Source organism: Pipra filicauda, unplaced genomic scaffold, assembly GCF_003945595.2.
Source record: "Pipra filicauda isolate LSUMZ 115617 unplaced genomic scaffold, ASM394559v2 scaffold217_size2002032_pilon, whole genome shotgun sequence".
Taxonomy (NCBI): Eukaryota; Metazoa; Chordata; class Aves; order Passeriformes; family Pipridae; genus Pipra; species Pipra filicauda.
This window is the reverse complement of record NW_024104329.1, coordinates 1,784,959-1,810,671: the sequence shown is the minus strand read 5'-3', so window position 1 is coordinate 1,810,671 and position 25,713 is coordinate 1,784,959. Positions and strand designations below refer to the sequence as shown.

Genomic DNA, 25,713 nt, shown 5'->3' with positions numbered 1-25,713 from the left:
TAATGATGATGCTGTTAGAGAAACCACAAGAGAGAAACATTTCTCAGAGCATCTCTTCTGAGTTCATGTGTATAAACTGCAAACTCAAGTATTTTTAATCACAGTTAAAATGGTTCTGGTTTTTTGGGGGAGATGCTTTTTCTCAGTTAGGTTTTGTGGCCGGGCAGCCAAGTGTGCTTGCTGCTGGTGATGGGTTGGTCTCAGAGCGGAGGAGCTTGTGTCCTCCTGTCTCAGTCACTGTCCTCTTTTCAAGTCATGCCTTGCTATATCAGCCCCTCTGAGAAGCTTGGTGATAGGTGTGGATGGATATTAATTATTTTTCTTCAAAACTGTGTGGTGTTTGCCTATATTGACCTGGAGTTATATTCTAAGCATGGTGATGACTTTTATTTCCATAGGAAAATATGCACTTTCTTTCCTTCTTTAGTCTAGTTTAACTTAAGGTTGCTCTAAGCAGTTGTTTTTTTGGACGTTTTCAGATACCAGCCAAAAATATTGGTGTTCAGCCTTCAGAAGGCTTTATGTGTAGGTTAAACAAGGGAGTATTTTATTGAAGGACCTAACCCTGGCACTGCAGCATCCCTTAGGTAGGTGTAGTGATGATTACCTAAAGATGCCAAAGGCCTAGTAAAGTGAGAAGTTGGTTATGCTAATCCTTGAAAAAAATGGTTAGAAGTCAATTTAAAAAATGTAATTTTCAGAAGGACTAGTATTTGACAATTGTTTGAATATTATTTGAGGGAAAATGCCATTTCCTTCTCTTTCTACCACCAAAATTGCAGATTCCCTTCAAGCCTCCAAGGCAAGACGATCAGTAGTCATCTCCATGCTGCAGTGGTTTCTCTCTTTGTCTCTTTTTGCCTGGTATAGTAAGAACCCTCCTGATAGGCTGGCTTGTATTTAAATTAGTTTATCCTCTATCTCAGTTATGAAGCTCTCTTGTATATACATTTATTGTTAGCATTGAGAGAGAGCATTTCTGTAAGTAGCCATTTCTGTAAGTGGTATGTTAATTGTGAAAAAACATTAAAAAATTAAAAGGGGAAACAAAATGCATGGACTATACATCTTGCTTGAGCTTTCTAGCCTTAGAAATTTGGCAGGCATGTTGTGAAAGAGACTCCTGCTTTCCTGATGGAAACCCTTTGAATTAAACTTTCTTTGAGCTGAAGGACTTTGTGCGTCTGGTATGGAAAAGCCTGCAAGTGTACCCGGCTCACCGTGTCTCTGGAAAAACCAGCTGCTATGTCTGCTTGAGTGTTTGTCCTGGGGATCGGCCCAAAAATCTGGTTTTTTACACTGCTTGAGCAGAGTATCAGGCTTGGCACACTTTGTCATGCAAAATAATACCGATAGATTTGGCAGCTGGCACACCTTTCAAAGAGCCTATTATTATAAAGTTGCCATAACTCATTAATTATGCTGTTGAGGTAATGATAGTGGTATACTGGTATAGCTAAAACAGCTCCTATAAAACCAAGCATCACTTCGGTTCTGTTCTACCAATTTGGCATGCTGCAGAGGTACAAGGTACCTTCTCCCTCATCATTGGTATCTGTGATAAAGTAATCCCCTGCTATCCCTATTAAGGTTGCAAAAGCCACAAGGATGATGCATGAGAAAACAGACTTGGTGTTAATAAATTAGAAGCTAGATCATGAAATCATAGAGCAGTTTGGGCTGGACAGGACCTTAAAGATCATCTAGTCCAACTCTCCTGCCATAGGCAAGGACACGTTCCACAACACCGGGTATAAGATGCCTAATGCTTTCTTAATAGCTGCAGTTGCACACATGAAAATATGATTTACTTATTGATATGATAACACCCTGCAAAGTGAATGCAGTGTGAATTTTTACCTGCGTAAAACCTTACCTGTAGACATAACTATTCATTTTTATACTTAACTATTAGTATATCTAATGAAGAATTGTGCTGGATATTGGACTGAACTTGAGAAGTCACAGTGGTTGTGCTTACTGAGTACTTTGTAAAGCTGCATTGATCTGCAAATTGAGCAATCACCTCCTTTTTGGTGGAAATGTGACCCTAACAAAGAGAAGTCTTAGGATTAATTTTTGTTGCATATTGTTTTCTTTCCAAATCTAGAATTACAGTTTATGAAAGTAGCAGGGAGACAGAGGCTTATTGGATGTTCTTCAGAGGATTTTGGGGACACCCTCCGCAGCACAGAGGCAAGGAGCTGTCAGCCCTCTCAGTTTGGTCAGCTTGTCCCCAGTGTGCTCCGTTTACAGCGCAGATGCTGGAGGGCACCAGCTCAGTGCGTGCTCTGCAAGCTCTGCACTAAAACACTCTGCTGGTTTGAGGTAAATGTAATTGCTGTGTCTTTTTCCTGGAGGCTGAGCTATTCGCCTTCCCTGGAAACCAAGAGAAAAAAAACAGCTGTTATTAGTAGATCAAAAAAGAGCAATCTAGCAGCCCGCCTAATGCACAGGTCATGCCACAGCCTGGAGCTGGGCTTTTTGTTAAGAGCAACTCAAATAAGAAAAGTGAGCAAACCTCCGAACAAAACAGAAACCAAAACTAACAAAGGAAGCATCTGTTATTCAGATGAACTGATATAGGTGAGGGGGGAAAAAACAGTCATCAGAGACTTCCAAAGGCTTGCTGCTTTGGCCAGAAATCTGCAGCTTGGAGATGGCAGGCATTTTATAGTTTCATGATGATGATGCAGGTGTTTCTATGGTGCAATCCTAGGCAAAAGCAGGCTGGGGCATGAAAAGTGATAGACAATGCTGAGCTAGGATGCAGGAAGACCAAGACTCGGGTCTTACTCTGTTTAGAAGAGTTGAGATGCACGTCTACAGGACAGCTCTGTTTCTGTTCTCCACTGTGTTTTTGGTACAACGAGAAGTACTTTTGGGAGGAAGGAAACCTCATCCAGTACTGGCCTCCATTTGCAGCTGGCATGCTAAAACAGAGCGTGACACTGGTGTGTGGCGGCACTGAGGGACTTGCTTCGCCACTCTGCATGAGCATCTCTCCATGGTGGCATGATAGGAGCCCTGGTTTGCAGGACACCTAGCTTCAGGCTGAAGTGGGCTGGTTTACAAGTCTAGCACAAGGCAGAGATGCTCAGGTTAGTGGATCAGGAGGACTATTTGTTCTGGTTACTCTGCTAGTTGCCAGAAGCCCAACTGGTTTGAGGTGGGAGAAGAAACAAGAGGAAGCGTTGTTTTAGCTGGATGCCGACTATAAAGAGCGAGTACAATATGCCCACAGGCTGCATCGTCGGCACATAAACCTAGTGAACAGGAGAGAGGACAGACTGCTTGTATTGGCACTGCTGTCAGCTCTCATTTTCTCACAGCTGGGGGACCATGAATGCACAGACCCCATTTATGGGATGTCCTGGTTTTAACCTTCTCAGTGGAGGGATTTGTCGGTCCTGAAACATAACATGTTTCTGTGTGCACCTTTCCAATAGCACAGGGTTTCACACCTCTTTGCTGAGTGGTCCCTGCCAGCCCCAGAGCTGGCCAGTGCCATGACGCTTATCTGCACCTCTTTGTGGAGCCAGAGATGCCTGGCCTGCAATTTTTAATAGCGATCATCACTCTCTTTATTTTTGTCTGCAATGTCCATAGAGCTCAGACTTTAATTTAATCAGCAACTGGTGAGAGCATCCTCATAAAATTTTTGTAACCTATCATTTTAGTACCTTAGAAGTCTTGGCTCCTTGTACTCAGAAGTGAGTAACCTCATGTGAAAGTACATGAAACACTTGAGACACTTGTCTAGAATAGGAAGCACAGGAGGAGCATGAAGAAACAGGAGGACTTTGTCAGCCTAGTTGGAAAATATCTACAGCAGAGATAAAATACTTCTTTTTATGTGCACATGCAGTTTCTGACATCAAGGCAAGCTGCTGTGGCTTAGAGGACAAGTTGTATGATCTGCATAAAGTCCTTATGATTTCCCATCTGAAGGCAGAAGTGGCTAAAAACCTTCAGAAGAAAGGACCTCTGTCAGATTTTGTTGCTGCTAATTTGTTCTGGAGGGTTGGTTGCCACAGGGAGAAGGATTATTGAGATCTCTGCTCTGTGTTACCTGGTTCAAGCGAGATGGAGATGTCCTCTGTGTGAGCCATTTACTTCTTCCCTGGACCTCGCCTGCATTCATGCATCTTCTGACAGAGCAACCTTAAAGTGGAGTGGATCAGCTTCCTCCCTCCCATGAACCTTTCCACTGTAAATGAGAGATGTTTTCTGTTTTGCAGGAAAAACACAGCCACTCTGGCAGGTTTGTTTGTGCCAGGTTTTGCCTTGGATACTTAGTGAAAGAAACGAACAGCTTGAAAACAGTGCCCTGGTCCTTTAAATCATCAAGGACAAGTGCAGGAGTAAAGTGGCTTAAAACTCACTCTGTTCAGCAGGATGGCACGACATCGCCTTTCTATTCCTTTTAAGTGTACTGGTTTTCACAGCCTTCCAGTGTCATCCACCAGTTAATGGCTGTGGAAGTGTTTGCTGTGTGTGGGAATGCTGTGGTGTAGAGAGCTGATTCTGGTGCGTCTTCCTGGAAATTTGTCCTGTCTGGTGATGCAAGAGTTTTGTAAGTACGATCTGCTTGTTGCAACATCTGAGATTGCAGTGGTTGGTGTGGCAGGGATGTCCAAGCAGTTGGAGATGCCTCTTGCCTTCAGATTTCCTCTGTAAAGCTTGTGGCCCATTAATGATGAGAGCAAGTGCCTTTTGTAATGGGCAGGTAGTTGTAGATGCTGGATAAATTTTGTGCGACTTAGTGGCGATCTCAGTCCCGGAGTTTGAGCTGCCTTTGGGTTGATGAAGGGCTGCTGCTCTTGTTCTTGTCTTTTAGAACACTTGCAATTTCTGTTTCAGAGTGACACACTGTGGAAAAGACAGGACTGTCTGTGTCTCACTGCTTGGGGCTCTGCACCAGACAAAACAGTGTTTCCCCTCTGAATCCTTTGCTCAGGAAAGAGAAGATGGTGGTTATTATCTGCAAAGACTGTTGGAAGTATCTGTAATCCCTTCTTGGTCTGCTCATGTTTCAGAGCCCTGGCAGAGATGGTCTCTTAAGATGCCTGGTCAAAGGACTTAAATGTTGGGGCCCAGACCTCTCCCAGCTTTGCTGTAATGCCCACATGTGGTAGCTCGAGAGTGAAAGACCTGTCACGCTGGCTCCAGCCAAGATCCAACTCAGCCAGTATCCCCTCCCCTGGGGACAACCAGAGTGGATCCTCAGGGAAGGAGAATTAGTCACTGAATTTAATAGTTGCAACAGTCTTGTTTTCCTGCACTTTGCAGATACTTTCTATAACTCACTCTGAGTAGAAGAACATGCTACAGGGCAATTGTGGGTCACTTGGAAGAAGCATTTCCTCCTTCTGATTGACTTTTTTCATCTGCTGTCTCATGGTCTTTCTCTGTGCTCCTAACATGGTTTGCATGACAGCAGTGGCTCCTGTTTTCTTTCTTGCCTTGGTACATAGATACCTTTTTTTGTGATGCCCACAGCTTAATATTTCATGGCTATATACTCTCTGCCTTGACCGTGCTGCTCTGGAGTCAGCATTTAGGTAAATGCTTTGTGGATGCTTTGAAGAGGATTAGAACTGACCTTCTAGTTGCAGGGAAAATAGAGTAATGGCAGACTCACTTGAAAAAAGCATTCTGTGCTTCATCGTGTTGACTTTCTTCCTGGAAGAGTTGTTGAACATACCAAAGAGAAGGAATTTAGAAACATGCCATGTGACCCAATCTATTACTCAGCAAGCATTTTTGTCACACATCTTGCATTTACTCTCTTGCTGAAACATTAGGCAGTTTATCAGTGTTTCCATTCTGTAACTGGACACCCCTTTGGACTGGCTTTCCAGCCAAAACCAAAGTGAGAGCAGTGTTTGCTAATGACATGATCTCAGCAATTCATCTAGATGAATTCAGAAGTTGGCTGCTCTCTCCATTTATTCACTTACTTTAAAGTACTGAAAGCCACAAATGAATTTGTTTCTGTTTTCCAAGTGCTGTGATAAGAAAATAACCAGCCCTGTTTCCTCAAATTTTCCAGAATTTATGTCCATACACATAAAAAAATCCAACACATCTAAAGCCCAACTCACATGTTCCTATACAAGAGCACTACTGCTTGACATGGCTTGATGGAAATAATGGTGTATCCAGTGAATTGATTGTCATGTTCCACAATAGATAGTACACTTTATAGCAGCTTAATTTCCTGTGGCGTGTGGGGAGGACAGGTGTGTATTGGCTGTGGGTTTTTCTGATCTCCCCTCAGCAATGATTTTTATTTGAATGTCTATGAATTTCTTCTTTGTGCATATAGGGGTATTGCTTGGTATGGACTATGGAGGCAAAGGGGAAGCTTCGCCAGTTACCATGATTGGTGAGGGCTCTTGCTCGAGGTGACTGATGAAGGGAGCAGGCTAAAAGTTAAGTCTACAGATCTCTACTTCTCTGCTAAACCTTGTGTTGTCTCGGTGCTGGTCTGTGTTAAGAGGATTGGAGATCCATCAACAGCAACAGAGTAGAAACTGTGTGGTGACTTGTTTTGGTGAAACTTTTCCTGTGTGTCTTGATTTCTCTTTCCAATGGGATTTCCTTAAAACTCACTCTCCATTTTCTGGTAGCTGGTGCTAGATCAGATTGAGAAGGGCCTTTGTCTATGGCAAGGGCTCCCAAACACCAAGATGACTAATTGATGATGGCTCTGAGCAGAGGAAATTGCCTGCCTGATTGAGTGCTGATAGTTTGGTGGGACATTTCCTCTCCTCCTGCTTTTTGGGTTGTGCTACAATACCTGTCATAGTTTCCTGTGAGACTTGTATCCGCTGTGCGTGTGGGGATTTGTTCTTCACCTGGGACCAGGATGTGTCTGATGTTTCTTTAGGAATAGCAGCAGCAAAACCAGGTGGCTGTCATTTGCTCTCTAAAAAGCATTTTGTTGCTGTTTTCCGCTATACCACAACACAGCACTGCAGACTTCTGTCTCTTGATCCAAGTGCAAGTAGCTTTCTTTGGTTGTTCGTGTTCCTGAAGGAACTCGTGGCAACGCAACACCAACATTCTGCTGTTTAGGTTGAGGTATGCCAGGGACTTGTCCTTCCCCTGAAGGGGTGGCAGACATTATGCATTAACCAAGGTGACTTGCCACAGTGTAGCTGGCAGTAGTGGTCCTGGGAGCTAAACTTCTGTGGGTCTTGCGCTGTGAGATGAAGCTCGGCACAGTCTGGCTTTGCAAAGCAGAGTGAAATGCTGCTGGAGAACTTACTTCTGAAGCTCTGCCTTCCTGCTGGAGCAGATCCTGTGAAGTGCCAGCCTCTGATGCTCTAAAGTCAACAGGCTGCTGTCCCACAAGGTGCATGGTGCAGGGGATGGAGAAGCCTTGTGGCAGGTTGGGAGCAGGGAGCATCTGTGGTTGTGTGAGCACGTTATGTACCCATGCACCAGAGAGCGTCTGTCAAGGCTTGGGTTTACAAACAGAGGAGCTCATTAGCTAGAGCAGCCGGATGATGTGGCAGAAGGCCCAGGTTTGGGTAAGCTTTTAGGCAGCTGCTCAAAGGAGGAGGCAATGGTTGAAACATTCATAGACTTGACTGTGAGCAGACTCTTCCCAGTTGCCTCATCCATGGTGGAGATGAGGGAGCACAGCCAGGAGCTGCTGTACTCATCCCAAGAGAGGTGGCAGGGAGCAGCAGGCTCCAGAGTTAATTCTCTTCCTTAATTCTCATAAAAAATTTCTGCCTTCAAAAGCCTAAATGAGCAGAGGGCTGCTAGAACAATACAAAAAGTGCCAGCTTTTCCTGGTTTTTTTTCCCATCCTGTAAGGTTCATACGGAGGAGAGTGCTCTTAGGGTCTCAAGAAAAATAGCAACAAAACAATACTAAATGCTGGCTATAAAAAACTCACTTTTTTCTTGAGCATGTTACAATACAGAAATGGGGGCATCTCGTGCAAACCCCTTGTTATTTTAGCTTTTATTCTTTGCTGCTTACATAAGTTTAATACTCTTTTTTATATTTTCCCCTTAATATTTAGAAGTAAGGGCACAGTAGTTCAGCCTCTGAACAACCTTCTGTCTTTGCATGTCTCACAAGAGGGCCAGCAGGTGTGCTGATACCTGGTTTTATGGCTCCATGTCCCACACGAGCTAGGAGCTCATCTGGTTGTGATCATTTCCCCAAATTGTTGTTGTCTTGATTTCATTTATAAGCTTTCTCCTGTTTTCCTCATGAAAAGTTACGCAGTGGATGGTGTCAGGAGCAGAGTTAGGAATTCGAGGAGAACTGCTGAGCTTGTCCTCAGTTGACCCGCTCACGTCTCTCACCCTGACAGCCCGTGTTAGCAAAGATGACAGTGTGTTAGCGGGCAGAAATAAATTTTCTGCTGTTTGAGGAATTGGCTAATCATTACATACCTCAGTTTCCCCATTTAAGAATCTATTCTTTAAATCTTTAAAACTGCCTATCTTCTCTCAAGCTTGCACCTCTTTCAAACAGGCATGAATTTTGTTATAAAAGTCCTCTGCAGCAATGCTGTTGTGAATCCAATGCTGCTTCCTACAGACAGGCTCAAAATGTCTTTCTATGCATCATTTGGAGAATGGCCTGCATAATAGGATAGGACTTAAAATTTTCTTTCCTTTTTTTTTTTTTTTGAGGTACTTTTGCAGATGTTGTGGTTAAAGGCTTCTATTTTTAAAACCTTTCATCTTGGAATGTGGCTCCATAACAGTATGTAGTGGGATTTGGAAAAAAGTCTGGTAAAATTGTATATAAGGGATAGTGAAACAGTTAGGTCATGTTAAAGTTGTTAGACTTTCTGGGGCTGATGCATGTGTTTGGGTTTTTTCCTAAGGAACGTTTTTCTTTTTAAAAATACAAATAATAGACCTTCCATTTTAGACAAATATCCCTTTTTTTGCAATAGTGGGGTTTTTTCCCAGCTAATGGCTCTTTTAGTGAGAGCTGCCATGCTCTTTCCATCTGATCTCTGCGCCCACACCTCTGACTATTTCCTTTTCAGGAAGGAGAAGGATGCTGGTGCCGGCAGACAAACTTCAAAAGCTGCCATGCAGGGAGGTGTCACAGTTCTGAGGCATTAGGAATGAGCAAGAAAAAAAAAAACAACACCAAAACTCCTTAAACTTTTACTTCCATGCAAAGATAACAGGAAAACTTGCTTCTTGGTTCCTCTACTCCTTGTCACGCTCAAGTACTAAAACTGAATAATCCTGTCATCCCCTAAAAAGAACTTGAGATATTTAGGAACACTCAGTAATTTTAAAAGAAAATAGGATGTTTTACCTGTCGAATGCTACAGTTGTGCTGTCGCACTCGGTGACTTCAAATGGGACTTTTGGGTGCTGCTTAGCTGCAGGACACAGGTGATGGGCTCCCTTTCTCCATATGCCGTCCTACTGCTGGTGTTTTTCACACTGGAGATCCAAGTGGTACCCAGTATTGTGTTCATCCCCCATTCGTGGGACCCAGCTCCAGACATCCTGGTGAAGCTGAGTTTGAATTAGGTGATGTTTTTCTGTCCCAAGCCTCCTAAGAGCCCATTGAGAGGCAAGGGGAATGGTGTTTTTTTTTTCCCAAGAGCATCTGAATGCAATGCCCTAGTTACCATGGTTTTTTAAATGGAGTACTTCAGAGGATGCACAAAAGCATCTTTAGTACTTGCAGTACAAGGAGAATGAAAGGACCTAGATTATGTCAGCACTGCAGAGAGGCTTAAGTGAGTGTCATTCATTCATTGTTAGGAGATGACCCAATTTGGATTGTATTTACGGAGTGGGAGTGGAGAATGGACCTGTTTCAGATTACTTTTGAGCCTTAAATGTACTTGCAGGCTTTGTGTAGGGATTGCATTGGCTCCCGCTGGGTAAACAGAGCCTTTTGGAGGGTGTTGCCCATGTACTGCCTGAGTGATGCATCCTGCCCTTCCTGGCTAGATGTGTGCTGCCAAAACAGGTTGATTCATGCCACAGTGTCTCCACACTGCAATGTATTGGATGGGGGGAAAATGAGTTGTCAGACAGAACTTGCCCAGCTGATTTTTATTTATTTTATTGCACTTTCTTGCAAGGCTTTTAAAGCCTCCCGTTACTATATAATTTGCAGACTGGTTCCAGCCAAGCAGATGCTTAGCTGAAGGCTGTGACCCTGCAAAGGACTGATGAAGGTAATAGGTTGTGCAGTCTTCACACAGTGGGATGATTCTCTTTTTGTTTTTTTCCCTCTCCTTTCTGTAAAACAGCGGAGGATCTGTTTAAAACAACACCTGTGTCATGGTCTGCTGCCTCCTTCTTTTCACCTGGCTATGTTGGCAATGTCTGCATCTCCTTCTGGAAGGCTGCTTCCTATCTTTTCAGTGGTTTTGCTCCCGCTGAGAGGAATACACCATCTGCAGATCCCGTGAAGGATGTAATTTCTCAGATTTTCTTTTTCCTTGCAAGGGTTCCTGAAGCCATCAGATCAAGCTCAACCCTGACATGATGCAAACTGCTTTGAGAAGTGTCCATAGCAGAAGCTTCTGTGGGCTTAAACCCATCTGCAGATTTGTGAGGGCAAAGTAAGCTGATAAGCATGAAAAACTCATAAGGAACAGGAGCTAGGAAGAGCTCAGCCTTTCCAGCAAACACTATGTTCTAGTTCAGATTGGCCTTGTATGAAGACCAGTGGAAATCTGGGTTTCCTTGTAGATGCATTAGCAGCATTCTCCTTCATTTCAGTGGAGCCTGAGTTGCAATCTCCAGCTAACAAATGCTTTAAGCCTGTGCCTCTTCCTCTGGAGAGACTTGTCTGCCTTGCATCCTCCACAGGATAGTTTTAAAAGGAGCCCTTTCTCCATGAAGAGGGGGAGAAAGGCATCCATCCCTTCCTACAGCCATCCCAGCAAACTACAGTCTGGTTGTCTCCAAGGGAGCTGTATCCCAGCTCTCATGGTATACAGCAGGATGGTCTCTGGAACACTCAGCGGAGGAGGAGAGGGCTGGAAGCACTTGAGGAGACTGTCTGGATTTGCTCCTTTGAAGATACCATCAGCTGCAAAGCCTGGATACATCCAAGCACAAATGCATCCAAGTCTGGGCTGTGCTGGCACCACCTGACAACTTAAGGGAAGTTGTTGCTCTGTCAGAATCTGAATCCAATGCTTTTAGGTTTACAGAGAACCTGCTGGCTGGGAAAGTTTTTCTGTTGTGGGAAAAAGTACTAAAATGATGTTAAATGCAGGTGTACTGCACAGCTGGAGGTAAGGGCATATGGATGGTCTCACAGGGCAAGGTCCCAGGGGTCTGCCAGCGCAGCACACCAAGGTCAGAGCAGCACCAAGTTGCCTGCAGCAACTACAGAGTTGAGTGTGTAGAGGCAAACTGGCATTTCCTCCTTTTCCTGGCTTTTTCAGAAGTACAGATGGCAGGTTTTGGTAACTAAAGGCTTCATACAGAGGTCTGTCTGGTGTGGGATATTTGAACCTGAGTTCAGGACTGGATGTGTCCCTTTTCTGGTGTAGGAGCTTTAGGCTGATTATTCTGTTCCATTTGTTTTTCCTTCCTGTTTTTTTTTTTATTTTTTTTTAATTCAGATTTCATAGTACTGGTCCAAGTAAAGTATAATGAAAATTGAGTAATTTGTCCTGCTTTTTACACAGCCACTGCTGTGTGTAGTTAGTAGTTTAATGAGAAATGAGGCAAGGCAGAGCTCATTTTGCTCTCATATGGCCAAGCTGCCTCTGCAGGACTTAGGAATAAGACCACAGGAAACACATTGTATTCCTTTGAACAGGATGGAGCCTTTCACATGATTTTTTTTTTCTGAAACTAATTCTGTAATCTTGATCTGTTATCTAATAGCAGGAAGACTACCTAAACTTGAAAACATATTTCATCTGCTTGGGGAGCAAAAGACTCCATCTTGGTCTGTCTGGAGAGCCCTGGCTCTGCCCCTGGTGCCTTGTTTGGCAGATGCTGGGAGTTGCTGTGCCCAGCACAATGCATTGTGTCACCTTTAACTTGCATTAGGGCTGGAAGGTTTTTCCTCTGTTGCTGTTGGCTTGCCTCCAAGGTATGTTGTGGGCTGTGCAGTGCTTGCCCACACGGACCTCCCCCGAACTTCCCCTCCATCGTGTCTCTCCTACCTGAGAAGTTGCTGCAGAGCAACTTCCCACTGCTGCTTCCCACTTGGTGAAATGTTTGTAGGGCAGTCTGTCGTTCATCGGTCCTGATTGAAAAGCTGACTCCTTCCAGAATTCAGTGGGATTTCAGAAGGAATTATAAAATACCTTTAATGTCAGTGGCTTTGCATCAGGAGGACTGATTACTACTTTTTCCTTCATCCTGCTCGCTTTTGTCCTAGACTTCTTAGGCATGTGCAGATTATAATTTAATTTCCTCTTGAATTTAACAACTTTAAAAGGACTAAAATCAACTGCTGGTTGGAGTTGTGATTGGAGATGCAGAAACTTTCATGCCTTTCTCTTCTACAGCAGATAATGCTTCAAGTGCAAAGGAGAATGGGGGGCTGTCCTGTAAAGCAATCCACTGCATGTCTACAACCAGAGTCCTGTTTCAAGCCCTATGGAGTAATGTTTTGGGACACCCTTTTAATCTCACGTATGACCCTCAGCTTTCAAAGAGCACAGCTGAGCCTACTTCGTTATCTGGCCAAGTTTGAGTTGGGCGTGCTGTGGTCCACAAGCCCAGAGAGTGGCTTTTCTGCCACTGCCCTTATCCCTGATGCTTTTAACCTGGTTTCAGTGTAACACCCTTGTCTGCTTTCTCCTAATAGCTTCGGGCCCCCCTTCACACTAATTTGTATGGGTTAGAAACCCTACAGAGTTAATTTTCTACTTGCTGGAGAGATGTAGTCCTAAATTAACTGAGGCAAGACAGATGGGACTCTGTCAGCCCTGCCAGCTTTTCATATGCCGGCAGCCCATCAAGGGTAGAAACAGTATGTCTGGTGGCTTGCCAGGATGAGGTTGTTAGTGTATTGCCACAGGGTGGCAAGATTCAGGGGATACAGGGAATGACTCCTTAGAAAGATGGGCGGTAGTAGTTAAGGTGTCCACAAAACAGGTAATATGCATGCTCCACTCTTCTCGAGGTTGTGGGGTGGTGCAGCCACACAAGGACCTGCCGCATGGAAGGGAGAGCCTGTGGATTGACTATGACCAGCCACACAGAACTGGTGACATCCTTGAGCATCCCTTAAGCATGTCTGGGCACAGGAGTCCAGGGAGCCTGGAGTTGCCTTGCTCATCACCTGCCTCTGCTCCTCACTGTTGCATCCTGAAGCTCTGGGGGAGTGTGAGCTCTTTCCTTGGAGGTTCTTGAAAGACAAAGGGCAAAGTGCTACAAACCACAACAGCTTCCACTCTAAAAATACCATAAAAGGCTGTGTCCTTAGAAGCTGGGCATAGGAGCAGTTCCCACCCACATTACAGCAGCATGAGTCACCAGGCTATTGCAACTGCTTTCCATGCAGATGCCCTGCTAAAGATGCACCGAGGAACAGAGGGAGGAACGGGAACTGCTCCGTAGTGCTGTGGAAGTGGTAAAGAGTTAGGAAGAAGAGGATGACATGCAGGCACATGTGAACTTGACCTTTGCTTTCCTTTTGTTAGGTTTTTGTTTGTTTGTTTGGGGTTTTCTGTTTGTTTTTTGGAACTTCCAGCAAATGCTGTTTGCTGATGATTTGAGCCTAAGGCATTTGCAGCCAAGAGACTTCTGAATACACAGAAACGCCAGTTTGCTTTTAGGAATCACAGAAATTGCCACATGAATAATATGAAGCTGGAAAACCCCTCTGACATGGAAGTATGTTTTATTTACTCTCTTTAAGCAAAGTTTTTTTTTCTCTCTATCCTCCTTGTCTTCATCTTCTCTGTCATACCTGGAGCAGAAGTGGGCTGTGTGTCCTTGTGACAGATGGTGTAAAAGCACATCTCCCTTACACTGCACGCTGCTCTTACCCATGCTTTTATCCAACAAGCAGGTATTAGGGAGTAAATTTGAGTTTGTTTAGGTTTCTTTCCTGAGACTCCACCCACCTGCCCAGGCCCCAGCAAGGCTACAGTTATTGTTTTCCCTTTTCCTTCCCTTCAGCTTGACGTCTTGGCTCTCGGGGTTTACCGGAATAAGTTTGTCAGTGAGAAATTCTATAAAAAGCTTCCTTTATTTAGACACCAACCCAGTAATGACATCATGTGGATACGTCTTCCGAGTTCCACCAGGGTGAGCGGACAGAGGGAGGTGGTGGCTGTGAAGCTGAGCCCTGCCTCTTTCCCAGAACACCCCTGTGGTTCTGCTCAGTGGATGTCCTTCAAAATTACTCCAGGCCCCCCAGCACACTTCTGCATCTCCTTTAGGAAACTTTTTGGTGTTATAATATGGTGTGGTGGTCTGGTTGTCTTCCTGCTCATCACTTTCAGGTTAGTCCTCTGAAGTGCTTTTTGATGGTACTCACCCTGACGTCTCAGGGAAGCAGAAGGCTTGCACACACAGTCTCTTTGATGCTACTGAATTTTGCATCAGGCCAATTTCAAATAACTTTGAAAGGGAAGCAGGTGGACTAAAGGTAAAGAATGCCTGCATGGACAGGCATAAAGAAGTGGGAGTGGGCATGTATGAGATGTACTGCTTATTTTATGGTGGAGAGAAGGAGGCCTCTGGGGGGGCAGGGTAAGAGTTGACCACCAAAGTAATGGATTATCAAAATTAGTTTGTGTGTGATTTCTTGAAAAAGTATTGTTTTGAGTGTTTCTGAATGGAGGAAAGGATTACAAAGTAGTGACTGTGGCCTGGACAAGGTTTCTGTACCTTCTGGAAAAGTTATTCCTGGATTTCATCTACATCTTTGGAGGAGAAGGCATGCTATGGTGTACTAAGCTTCCCGTTGTACGTGCTTAGTTTGTTAAAATATTATCACAGGCATTTCCTTACCTGCCCGCAGTAATTCCTGGGTATTTTTCTTTATGATCAGTTAACCAGAGCTTATTTAGCCAATGAAAAGGTATAACGGTCTCTGCTGGGGGGCATTTAACTGACCTTCCTTAATTCTGCTTCTCTGGCTGTTGAAGGAAGCCATAAGGTTGCTGTACATCATGGCTTATTGCCCTTTAGAGCTGGGAGATTTTGGGCAGCACACTAACCACTTCTGTCTGTTTATAATGCAGATTTTTCCAGTGGGTCTGGATGAAATGAGAGGCAGTTTTCCAGCCCTGTGCCCTCTGCACTGCTGCTCTATTTGTTGATGTTTTCTCCTTCCCATGTTCACCAGCTCGATACTCTGAAGTACTAAAAAATAAAAATAAATCCATATTGCACAAATACTCTGCAACTTGGTATGGGGGGCCAAAATACTTTGCTCTCTTTAGCAAGTTATTTTGCGAAGTTAGGTGGTGCTAGAAGAAAATACAGATTTGCAGGTGCCAGTTTCTGACAGTATCTTTCCTTTAGGTAGTACAGAAAAGTGGGATCTTTGAGGGATCAAACAAAGTCTTTTCCTGAAGTTTCTTGCTGTGTTCCCTGGCAAAAAAATCCAGTGTTCAAAATATAACCTTAATTAAAAAGCAAACAAATATGGTTTTACCATTGGGAAGTGACATCTGATAATGTTTTCTCTAAAGAAGGGGTGTGGCGATTGGGTATTTTTAGCTGCAGCTATTCTCAAGTTGTTTTGTGACCTTCTGCTCATAATGCATTTCTTTAACACTTTCTTTAGAACTTTTGTAGTTCCAGAAGATTTTTCAGACAAAGATGGGGGGAGGAGAAGAAGGAGGAGCAGCCCACAGGCAGTAGAACTATTGAAATCTGTTTTCTGTTGGATTTTGGTACCTAAAAGGGTGCAATGTTAGAGTTGGGTGCATCTTGTGAGGGACCTTTCCCAGGTGAGAGGGGTGGCTTATGCTTCAGGTTTTCCTCTGTCCTGTGAGCAACTGTGAAATTGCCACTGCCTGCTTCTTAAAAGCAGTTGAAAACGAGATCAAAAAAGTGAATTGGGACAAGTTTTTATAGTTGAAAGAGGAAAGCTTGGACAGAGGAATGATGTGCTAATGGAGAGGCTGTAGTCCAGGAATCCCATGGGAAGGCAAGTGTAAGGAATGGCAGTTTAAATTTCAGGTCTTTGTGGTTTGGGCTGTGGCTGACTGTCTGGAGGTTCTTAGGATTTACCTGCAGATGTTGTCTCTGAGATAAGAGAGCCAATAAATTCCTGTGTGAAACCTGAAAGTCCTCAGTCTGATGGGCTTCTCCTCACCTGTTGTTGATAGACTGAAAAGCCAGCACAGATCCTGAGAGTAAAGAAGCTGGTCCTGGGCTTTTGTGAACATAAAAGAGGCCATGAAAAAGCTTCTCAAAGAGAAGTGTTATGAAAAGCAGGAGAGTCTTTTCAGTTTGGGTTGCTGATGCTGTCTGTCTGTTGGTGATCTGGCTTTCCAAAGTGAACAGCATAGTTAGGTGTTTCCCCAAGCTTGCCTCTGATGGCACTGTGGGAGGAAAGCAATTAAGCCGAGTGTAAACAATAAGGACACACGGCGCGAGGGCAAGAGAGCAGGAGTAAGATAGGCAAGAGGTGTCGGTGCTGCGTCTGTGGTGCACTGCTCCATCACAGTGGGCATCAGGGAAGTTGAACCTGGTGATGGGGCTGGAGAGGTGTTTGGCTTAGGCTGAACCTGAGGAAGGGACAAGGAAGGTGTTTTAAGTTGTTGTTTACTTGTTTCTATATATTTTATTTTTCAGAACCCAGATCAGTTATCAGTGGTTTCTGCTAATTGTCAATAAATGAAATGAAATTAAGGAAACATTCCCTGAGCTGAGGCTGTTTTGCTTTCCAGCAAATCCTTTCATGCTGCGGTGCCTTTTTAATGACCACAGGCACTGTGACAGACCAGCCTACTGAAGGTGTTGACACTGCATGTGGTCACTGGTCCAGCCTTGAGACAGAAAAAAAAAAAAGGGTTGCTGCTCTGCAAAAAAATGAGCCCACATCCTGCAGCTGCTGACTGGGGACAGTGGCTTTGGGGTTGTTTGCAAGCCCCACACTGCTCTGGGGCTGGGCAGGACTTGCCCCAGTAAAGGGGATTTTGCTTGAGAGGGGTTATGGATCATTCAGCATTAGAAACTTGCCAAAGTGGCCTTATTGCTTCCCCCCTTCTCTCCTCCCTTTATTTTTGGACCAAGACATTACCTATTTATTTTGAAGCTCATATTTTAGAACTGTCTTCAGGAGAGCCTTGTGCCAAAGTGATGGCCAGAGTTAAGACCTGACCTTTCTGAATGAGACCTCCTGGGAGCTTTCATCAGGAAAGAGTGCAGGGCTGGTGCTGAGCTCCTGCAGGAGCCTGTTGTCTGTGACACCACATTTTCCCTTGTGTCGATTTTGGGGCATAAAATGGTTATCTGGGTATTGCTTTCGTTGCAGAGAATCCCTGCATGTATAAGAAAGCTGTTTGGGCTTAGCAACGACTGTCATGGCCAGATTTCAGTCAGGAGTCTGCAAGGTATCAGCTTGGGGTGCCGTAGTTGAACGTTTCATATCTTGAATAATACTTAAACTTTTGGTGCCCTTCTTAGGTTTAGGACCTGACACTTGTTTCTCTGGCTGCTTAAAAAAAGATTAAATTAAAAATAAAAAGTGACTAAGTATTGCTTTTTTGGGAACTCTGATCTTGGTACCCTGTTTTCATGTGACACCTGTGTTTAATTCTTTATCATCGCTCATTAGCAGAAATGCCATGGGCTTAGTGCCTGGTGAGAGAGTGTTTCTTTTGGTTGCTGAGTAAAGGAGCAACATCAGCAAGAGTGGAAGCTTCATTTGGGTGATTTGGGGGTGAAACATGGTGATAAGAGATCTGGCAGGAAGGAAATGCAGTGTGTGGTGAGAAGGGCAGATTCTCAGAGTATCATACTTGGAGTGTAATACAGCAGATACTCAGAGTGGACAGAGTATCTTCTGGAGATGGTTTGCAGCTGGAAAACACAGGCAGCCACTTGAAGCCAGGTCAGTGGTGCAGAACTGACCGGGTCTCTTCAAGCCATGCTGCTGGAACGTCGTCTCCTTCGCAGGACCTGTAAGGTGATGGAGCCAGTACTGGAGTGTGCAGTCCCCAGCAGGGCTGGGAAGGGGAGGACCAGGCTGTGCCTGGGTCCAGGCTGGATTTCCTGCGTGGGCTCTGAAGGGCCTCTGTCTCAACTCACCCCCTGCTGCTTATTGTTGGGAGTGAGCCTGTTACTCTGCTGAAAACCCTTCCAAAACAGGGAGAGCAGAAACAATCTGGGAAAGCAAATATTTTCTGATAACGGTGAGCAACAGTACAAGCTTTTGTTTGTAGTCAATGGAAGGAAGTGGGAGAAACATGTAATAGCTCTAGGGCAGCACAGGCTTTACTGCTGCAAAAGAGATTTAGTGCATATACTCATCTAGCGGGTCCTAGGAGAGGAGATATCCATAATGAGAGGCTGCTTGGAATGGGTGGGAGAGGCACAGCTTTTGTTTTGCTGCAGCTGTGCACCTGTGTGAAGCAGATGCTAAAGGAAGGTCTGTGACCAGTGAGCCAAGATGGGAATCCAGGTCCAGGCTTACGTGGCAAATGGGAACTGGGGAGTTGAACTCCTTGGTTTGTACTCAGAACGAAACTTAAGCAACTGTGCTTTAAATTAAAGGGAGAACTCACAGAGGCCCTTCTCTACTCAACTGACAGTGATGATAAAGAGTGAACCAGCTCTGATCTCTGTTCTCTGGAAAGATTCTTCTATGGAAAGACTCGAGGTTGTGTAAAAAACAATGCAAAAAGCTTCCCTGCAATTGCTATTCAATTTTGAAGTTTTGTCTGAAGTCCTGCAGGCATGTTCTAACTCAAGCAGGGATCTTACTCTTTGTGTTGGACCCATTCTTTATGTCAGGAAAAAAAGTACCTTTCCTATCAAAAGGCACTCCACTGCCCTCAGATGCTTATTTATTGGCAACTTCCCTTTTCCAAGCTTTTTTGCACAGTGCAGAGTTCAGCTATCATTTAGTAGGATGCATTCAGCTCTCCCAGGTTTTGATTTTTGAACAGGAAGATTCATTTCCCAAGCTGCTGAGGAAATGATCATTCTGCTCGAAAATGCCTTTTGTAGCAGTTAACTGAATTTTTTTATTTATAAGTGAACTGTTTTAAGTGAACTGTCTAGTTGTTGCTTTGTTGGGTGAACATTAAAACATTTTTAAGACAAATGTATCATTCCAGTTCAGAATAGTTTTGTTTTTTTTTTCGTTAGCTGAGCATGTCTTCAGCTAAGACTGCATCTTGAAATGTAGGTGACACTTGAGTTGTGTTTGGTTATTTCCTGGGGAGAACATAATTTCCTACTGCTTTTCTGGACAGCCTTACATGGCTCTCCATCGTACCAAATGCTTGTCTTTATATCACTGTCACAAGTTCTCATGTACTTAAACTTCTCCCTCTGCTTTTTATCTTGTCCAAGAAGAGGTTTTTTAACTTTTACTGTAACTTTCCCAAAGCAAGCTCCAGCTTTCACTGGAGAAACCCTTCTCAGTCATGTCCATTAATAGACTTGAGCCTGCTGTGGTCTCCTTTGACTTGCTTTTATCCCACCTCCATTGCAGTCCATTATGCAGATCAGAAATGCTGAGGACATGCAAAACAGTAAATGTAGGTAATAGATCCACTACGGTTCTGAGCATGGGTTTTTCTGGAGTTCCTTGTGTTGCTTCCGCAACTGGTGTCGGATCAAATACTTCTTATTTCTCTGAAGTTTTCTATTGTTGGATACGCTTGCATGGGGCTTTGGTAGAAAAGAAGTTAACAAAAGTTCGCCCATTAGCATCCAGAGATGCTGTTGGAAAGTAATGCAAGTCCAGGGGACTGCCAGCAAAATGATCAGGGAGTGTCCTCTGCAGAGGCTGCCAAATACAAATAATTTACTGCAAGGGTTCTGTATTTGGAGGCAGTGTGAGCTGATTAAACTCGTTAAAATGATTGAAGGAATGAGGGTGGTACTCAGAGAATGTAATTTAAAACATATTTTCCTAGGGGCTGGGCATTAGTCTGGGTCAGCCTAATGGCTGAAGCTACCTCCCCTCCTAAAAATGGGGTGCAGCTGGGGGCTCTGGCAAGCAGTGCAAGACCGACACGGTCATCATAGGAGCATACATCTCACTTTAACTCAGCTTAGATATCTATAAGTCATTCCCCTTAATAGTTATTTTGGACAAGTTTTTCATAGACAAGCTGCATCTTGTTCGTAGATTTTTAACTTCCTACTCCTTTATTTCATCGGATGTCCCAGTGGCTTTATATAATGGTACATTTGTTATTTGTATGTGTTTTAAAAAAGGTGCTGCCTGTCTGTGCCAAAGAGAGCACAGGTTGCCGGCAGCATGATAGCTTATGTTTGCATCCTTGTTCTTTGGGTTTTGGCTAGGGACCATCGTTAGCTCCACTGTGCCCAGGGTGACATCTTGGGTATCAACCAGGACACGTGTCCTCACCCTGCTGCTTCGGGCACGTGTTAGGTTTGGGTGGCCTCTAGCTGACAGTGCCTGCCAAACTAAAACCAGGAAAAGTTTTAAATAGCAAAAGAAGATGCAAAAGGAGCCTTTAGCTTACCCAAAATTACCAAGTATAGCTGGAGGCAAGGATGACAGTGGGGATGGTAAAAAGGAAAAGTATTGTGTCCCTTGGTGTTGCTACATTTACCAAAAGGAATAAAATGCAGTATTTTAAGAGGAATACATGTCCAATGGAGAATGACCATCATTGTAGCATCCTTTAGTTTATAGTTAAAGAGAAGTAAACTGCTCTTACAGTCTTAAGCAAACAGAAGAAGCCAGATCCTAAGCACTGTGTTTATATAGTTCCTTTCCAGGTCAGTGCATCACCCGAAAAAAGGGTTTTTTTTTTTTGTTTTCCCTCTGGCTTTTTTTTGGCCTTTTTATAGCCACTGGAATGGAAGAAGGAGGGAGTGCAGAGAGAAAATTAATCTTCAATTCCCAAAGCAGCATGTGGACTTTTGCATTCTTCAGTTTATTTCTTTTTTTAAAATGAAAAATTATTTAAATAATGATGCTTTAAAAAAATAATTCATGCATCTTGTGATTTTTGTGCGGTCTTCCGTTTGGCTTTTTTTGCTGTTGTTGTATGTAGAAGATGAGTTCATGTTAAAAAGAGCCTAAAAAGTGTTTGGATGCTCTTTTATTCCCTGTGAGGTCTAAAAATAGAAGCTGACAAAGAATTGCTTATAGACTCACTGCTCTGCTCGGAGGGTTTAACTTGCGTCTAAAGCTGCATGTTCTGACATTGCAACAGCTGAGCTGTGCAGAAGCACTAAGGCTGGGCTTACTGAGCGTAAGCAGGGAGGAGAGCAAATCCCTGTATTAGCCCTCTTGCTTCTTTCCTTGGGTGGAAGATCTTAACCTGACTGCCAAGGCACAGCACCAAAAATGTGTGTGAAAATGAGAGTGAGACGTAAGTACTGGGAGCACAGGAAGAAGGTTGGTGGGGAGAGGGTTCAGATTTTATTTACTGTCAGTGCTACCATCACGCTGGTTGTGATGAGTGGATGGGATGGCATGTAATTGCAATCTTACATGGTTTTAGACATTTCTATAACTAGAAGACTGGGCCGATGTATTTGGTTTTCTTGATACTGCCATAGTCTAGTGGCAAAGTATTATTATCTTGTGACCACAGCTTACCATTGTACTGTAAAAACTTGGTGCAAATTGGGAGAACAGAGGGAAACGTGTGTAATCTGCATTATAATGCATTTAAGCCACATTATAACCTACTCAGTGATCACTTACATAAAATGTAATCTGTGTTATGGGTTGTTTGTTTTTAAAGGTAGCCACCTCTAGATAGAAAGAGTGCAAGGTCTTCTGCATCTGGGGTCTCCAAGTTGTTGTATCTGGGTGCTGGAGGGGTGACAGCAGGGAAATTCAGCACAGGACTGCCCAGGAATGTGGGGATAGCTCCATTCACAGGTGCTTGTGTGGGGATTTGGAGGAGAGATGGCATTGTTGAAGTGGCTGCTCATGACAGTGAGCTGTGCTTCCTCTCCCAGTGCTTGCTGGTTGCAAACAGAGCATCGTGCTTTGGGGTGATGTCTTGAGTTCTCACTTGTGAAACCAGTACTTTGCTTCTCTGAATTGCTGAAAGTGAGAACTAAAACCTTGGAGTTTTTTATAAACAATAGCTGTATGTTGGGCTCTGGTGTCCTTTGAACTGTTAGCTGTTTGGATGTATCAGGTAGGAGCTGCAAAGGCTGGTAAGTGGCTCAGGTGGCACGGCCAGTGCCAACTCTTCTGCCATGCGAGTCAGTGACGTTGTATTGATGGTCTTAACCTGACCAAAGTCCACAGGAATGGCCTGGACCCTCCACTGCAGCCCTTCTTGGTGGCAACATGCTCTTAGATCAGCTGAAGTTGGGTGTAATACTGTGCCTTTGACTTAGGCTGGGGGCATATTCTGCTTGCTGAGTTGCCAGTACAACGTGCCTGCTGGTACAAAGGTGTGCTGGATTCTCAGACCTGCAGGGGAAGCCCCTCTATCCCTTGGCACTCAACCAGGCCAGAAAATGGCCAGGAAAACCACACCAGGGTTTTTTTTTGCAATGCGGATGAGCGTAGTTTACCTTCTGCCATTGGGTCCCCTGTTGTTACAGGCTGTTCCCTCCCCACCAGGCTCTTTCTGCCTGCTCCAGTGGAACCTGCCTTTTCCTCCATGTGGAAAGACCCCTGTTCTGGTAAAGGATCGAGCCTTCATCATGCCTGTAAAGCTTACTAACTTCTTATTTCCTTTGCAGTGAGCCTGGGGGACAAGAGAGCACGCGTGTGGATTGCCTCCTGCCTTGCCTTTTCTCCCAGCCACCTACAGTGAGCTCTCACATGCCAGAGAAGCGGAGGGTGGAGGAGAGCCACTGCACAGAGTTGGGGCAGCACAAGTGAGCTGAAGGGCATTTGACCAGTGCGCTGTGGCTGCTGGGGGTCCTCACCACCCCACAACAGGGACAGCTGGCTCCTGCCAGGTAGATGCCCGCAGGGGAGTGGACAACTCCAGCTGAGCTGATGCATCTCGGCACCTGATACAACGCTCAGGTAAGGGAGCTTGGAGCTGGGCTGTATTTTCATCCTGTCTTCTCTGAACTCACAAACTGGCTCTGGAGCAGATGAGAATCTCCCTGAGAGCCATTGTGTGCTGTGGGTACACATGCTAATAAATCAGCAGGATCTCATCTGCAGTGATGCTGAATCCCCTGATTTGTTGGAATATTGCTGATGGCATCAAAGTGAGTTGCAGTGCTCCCTTGGGTGTTCCCAGTACCTCTGCTGTAGGAGGTGACCGTGTTTTTATCCAGCACAGCATCCTGTGCAGTTTCAGATACAATGCAAGTTTACTAGGACAGGAGCTCATTTGAATTTTCTGTAACACATCTGTGATTCATCTAAAGTGATCTATGTGCAGTCATTTTCAAAGACCCCAAGACAGTTAAAACATAAACCTCCCTGCAATTCAGCTAGTGCTCCTTATGCTCTTCAAACAAACAAAAAAGCTTGCTTGTGTGCTCTTGGATTGTAGTCAAGGAAATAAACATGCAAACAGGATGTCCTGTATCTTGGTTCATCCTGCTTGATAGTAATTTCATTCCTGAAGTCATAATTCACTTTGTGAGTGCAGGTCTTGATTTCCGTTCCAGTAGCAGGGTTCTAGCGTGTGCCAGGTTTGGGCTAAGGTTGGTGATGCACAGACCAGTGATATGTTGTTTTGAAGCCAGTGCCTGGCCAGGATGTTTGCAGTCTGTGTTTGTTAGTGAAAGAGGGGCTGCAGATGGGGATCAGCAGACATGCTCGATGCAAGCACATTGAGTGTGTTGTCCATTTTGGAATAGAAATTGGGTTTCTAGTAAAAAAAATACTGCAGCAACACTGCAACACTGGAGGTGGAGATGCTGGTCCATCTTGTACCAAGACCTCAGGAGCAGCTTGACTTTCATGTGGGGGCTGGTTCTCACGAAGCAGAAGCTCTGCCTGCAGTCAGGAGCCTGTGGCCATCACTTTCCCCTCATCTCATCACCTCTGGGGCACAGGGCACACAGCCATGCATGCCGGCACCTGTCTGCAACAGCCCACAGCCCCTCCTGGATGTCTTGGGAAGCTCTAGGGTTTCCTTGGACCATGGTAATGCAGTTGAAGCAGTCCAAAAACCGTGCTCATTTTGGCTGTGCTTGGTAGGTATGTGCAGTGGTGTAACCCCACAGCTTTGCTTCTGAAAGGCTTTAAGCATGTGGGAGAAGAGCCTCTGGTGACAGCCCCCCTTGGCTTGCAGCTGCTGACTGTGCCCAGTAAATTTTACCAGGCAACCAGGATGGATAGTTTGCTCCAAGCCATGAGTCTGTGTGGTTTGAAGGGTGTCGAGGTGCATTTCATGCACTTAAAAAAACCACGATAGGGATTTTTAGCCCCTTGTACTGCTTTGCATGCCCAGGTTTATTCCATGACGTGCAAGTGCACGAGTCACCTTACAACTAATATTGGCTTTAGAAGTGAAAGCAGTGCTTTGCTGGGAAGTGTTGCAGACTGCAGTTGTGTCACGAGAGGGTCTCACCTCTTAGCAGATGTTGTATAAGCATTTTCATTTGCATAGATGCATAAGCCTTTCCTTTAAAACTATTCTCTAAAGGAAAAATTGTAGGCTTATAACATAGATGGCTAAAGACATAAAATGCTTTGTTAAAATGTTCTTTTAAAATAGAACATGAAACAGGAACAGCGACTTGTTGAGTTTCAGCAGTGGTGGATGTGGTTGTAGTAAGTATATACCTTTTTTACTTTATTCCACAGCAGTAGTTTCAGTCTGATAGAGGCCAGAATGATGGTGAAGTACAGTGTGTCAAAATGTGCTTTTTTTTTCTTCTCCTAGCAGCACTCTGTATTTAAAGTTAAATGGGCGCATTCAGAATGTGAACACACATTCACCTAAAACCATTTCTCCTTTTTCAATGATCTCCTGCCAGAAAACCAAAAGAGATAGTCTTAATCTTTAATAGCTTGAGTAAATGCTGTTTTACAATACAAAAAATTCAAAAATTGGATTCCAGAATATCCTCAAATCCAACCCAAGATTGAGAACATGTTGCTATGCTATGCTTCCTAAAAAGAGATTTTACTGATATTTTCATTTCCAAAAGCTCTTCTGCCAAGTGACACTTGATGCAAGTACTGGCAGGGCAGTTGTTAATGGATTTATAAGCATGAGAGATAGAGTCATGACTGGGGGTAGCAGGGACATGTGTGTGTGTCCTGGGCTGTGTCACAGAGAGCACTGTTGCTAGGCCTTGGGAAAAGTTTGGTTCTTCATCTGGGCAACGAGCAGGGTTGCAGCAATGGCCTGGGTGACTGCTGGGCAGAGGTTCCCATGCTCCCAGCCAGGCTGGTCCCACTGGGTACCACCTCATGTGGGGCAACGGGAGCTCGACAGATTTGACTGGAAAAATATGGGGAAGGTTATAACAGTAAATCTGCTTTGTGGAGAACATACACCAACTCTTGGATTTTTGATGCAGACACCTTCTTCCCACTGCCAATATTTGAGATCCCAGCTGGTGAATTAATTTCAGGAAAGTTGTTTTCATCCAAAAATTTGGTATTTTGTTTCAGGTTTACCGATGGCTAGATAGTGTTCAATGCAGGTAGGTTGTA

The 25,713-nt window shown here is 44.4% G+C and overlaps 1 protein-coding gene across 3 annotated transcripts in view; it reads left to right on the top strand.

The window, feature by feature from the left end:
- LOC113991418 (USP6 N-terminal-like protein) overlaps positions 1 to 25,713 on the top strand; it is a 75,465-nt gene that overhangs the window by 19,869 nt on the left and 29,883 nt on the right. For 2 of the 3 annotated variants that reach the window (XM_039381207.1, XM_039381208.1), the window contains exons 3-4: positions 22,821 to 23,112; positions 25,672 to 25,703. The gene's annotated coding sequence lies outside the window, so the exon portion shown is untranslated. The remainder of the gene's footprint in view (positions 1 to 22,820; positions 23,113 to 25,671; positions 25,704 to 25,713) is intronic. The other variant, XM_039381206.1, reaches the window with a different exon arrangement.